The sequence below is a fragment of the Suricata suricatta genome, chromosome 2, assembly GCF_006229205.1.
Source record: "Suricata suricatta isolate VVHF042 chromosome 2, meerkat_22Aug2017_6uvM2_HiC, whole genome shotgun sequence".
NCBI lineage: Eukaryota > Metazoa > Chordata > Mammalia > Carnivora > Herpestidae > Suricata > Suricata suricatta.
In genome coordinates this window covers 36,441,727-36,443,900 of record NC_043701.1, presented here as the reverse complement: position 1 = coordinate 36,443,900, position 2,174 = coordinate 36,441,727, and the positions used below count along the sequence as shown (strand labels likewise).

General features: G+C 35.7%; 1 protein-coding gene across 2 annotated transcripts in view; it reads left to right on the top strand.

Annotated features, from left to right (window-relative positions):
• The window catches only part of ZNF277 (zinc finger protein 277), a 109,944-nt gene that overhangs the window by 19,070 nt on the left and 88,700 nt on the right, over positions 1-2,174 (top strand). The gene's annotated exons all lie outside the window — the stretch shown is intronic.

Genomic DNA, 2,174 nt, shown 5'->3' with positions numbered 1-2,174 from the left:
ATAATTGCAGAATTATATTTATGCTGCTGTTGTATTAGAATAACTTTTAAATGTCATCTTGAAATAGAAATGTGTATTTTAAGTACTAATGCAAAGGTAAATGAAAAACACTTTTTAAATGTATGAAATTTATTTTTTGGGTAAGAATCATAAATGTTAACAAATTACCTATAATTGAAGTGATTAGTGATTTATCAGCAAGGTGGTTTGGTCAGACATTATACACAAACTTTGGTATACTCTAGAGTGCTATCGCACTTGTAAAATTTTCTTGTCTAACCTGAATTTACATTCCATGGTGATAACATGGTAAATGTAGTGTTATTAAAGTAATTGAACACAAAAAAAAAAATCTCAAGAGAAGATAGACAATGTGAACTGCAAGAAAAAGAAACATGGTATCAGCTAAACAAAAGAAGAAACCTTGTGAAATCAGATAAAGTGTGCCCATTTGGAGATTAGAGCAGAGTAGTCTGAAATAGTTTGTGGATTAACACTTAAACTCATGTAGGATAATGCTCTGAATTTGTAAGTGTGCCTCTACTATGTTGAGTTGAAATTCCCACTATGAATTAATTTGACAGCTAAATTACAAATAAAGTACTGAGAGTTGAGACTACTTTTCTGAGTTTACCGGAAGTGTAGGCATGTGCGTGTACACAAACAGCACACGATAGTAGTGGTCAGTGACAATCTAGGCACCATAAGAGATAGACAAGAATTATAACTGCTCTCTGGGATGATACTTTTCAAGATGCATAGTCCTGACTCTGAATATCAATTGTGTATCAAATGTCTTAGGCAGTGGCCATGGGAGGAATCTAATGATGCCATTCCTAACTCATCTATGTTACCACACTGAAGTTTTAGCGGTGGAATACCCAGTAATCTTCAGGGTGATGGCTTCTTGTTCTAAAAACCTAATATTACTTGAATATTATAACTTCCATTATCTCTGCATATTTTGAGAAAATCCGTCATCTTTTTACTAGTCTAACCGTAACTTCTATGTTCTCTCCACATAGAATGTCTTTTTCTTGCCTTTCTATCTTACAACCCCCTACTCATTCCTTAAGACTTAATTTAGATATCATCCTCACCTTTTCTATGAAATGTTCTTGCTGACTCTTTGCTAACACTCAAAAGATAACCCAACATTTCTTCTTATTAGCATTTCATTTCTAATCACATTTTCTGTTTTCACTTACCATTTGGAGATTGTGACTCTGATAGACCTTGCTTGTGTGTGTGTGTGTGTGTGTGTGTGTGTGTGTGTGTATTTTAAGATTTTATTTTAATTCCAGTTAGTTAACATAGTTTCAGGTGTATAATATAGTGATTCAAGACTTTCATCTATCACCTGGTGCTCATCACAAGTGGACTCCTTGGGGCACCTGGGTGGCTCAGTCCGTTAAGCATCCAACTTCAGTTTAGGTCATGATCTCATGATCTCATGGTTCATGGAGCTCGAGCACAGAGCCCATTTCAGATCCTTTGTACCCCTCTCTCTCTGCCCCTCCCCTGTTCCTGTTCGCTTGTGTGCGCGCTCTCTCTCTTTCTCTCTCTGTCAAAGATAAATAAAAACATTTTTAAAATGCACTTATAATCTCCATCACCTTTCTTACCCATCCCCTCACCCACCTCCTCTCTGGTGACCATCAGTTTGGTCTCTGTAAAAGTCTGTTGGTTTCCCTCTCTTTTTTCCCTTTGCTCATTTGTTTTGTTTCTTAAATTCTACATATGAGTGAAACCATATGATGTTTGTCTTTCTCTGACTGACTTAATTCATTTAGTGTTATAGTCTTTATCCATGTCATTGTAAATGTCAAGGTTCCATTTTTATGACTGAATAATATTCCATTTTGTGAATATGTATACCACATATTCTTTATCCACTCATCAATCAATGGACACTTGAGCTGCTTCCATAATTTGGCTATTGTAAATAATGCCACAATAATAATAAGGGTGCATGTGTCCCTTTGAATTCATATTTTTATATTCTTTGGATAAATAACCAGTAACATGATTGCTGACTCATAAGATGGTTCTATTTTTAACATTTTTTAAAAGTTATTTTAGAGTGAGAAAGAGCATGAGCTGAGGAGAAGAGAGCATGAGTTGGGGCAGGGTGGGAGAGCCGGAAGCAAGAGAGAGAGAGAGAGAGAGAGAGA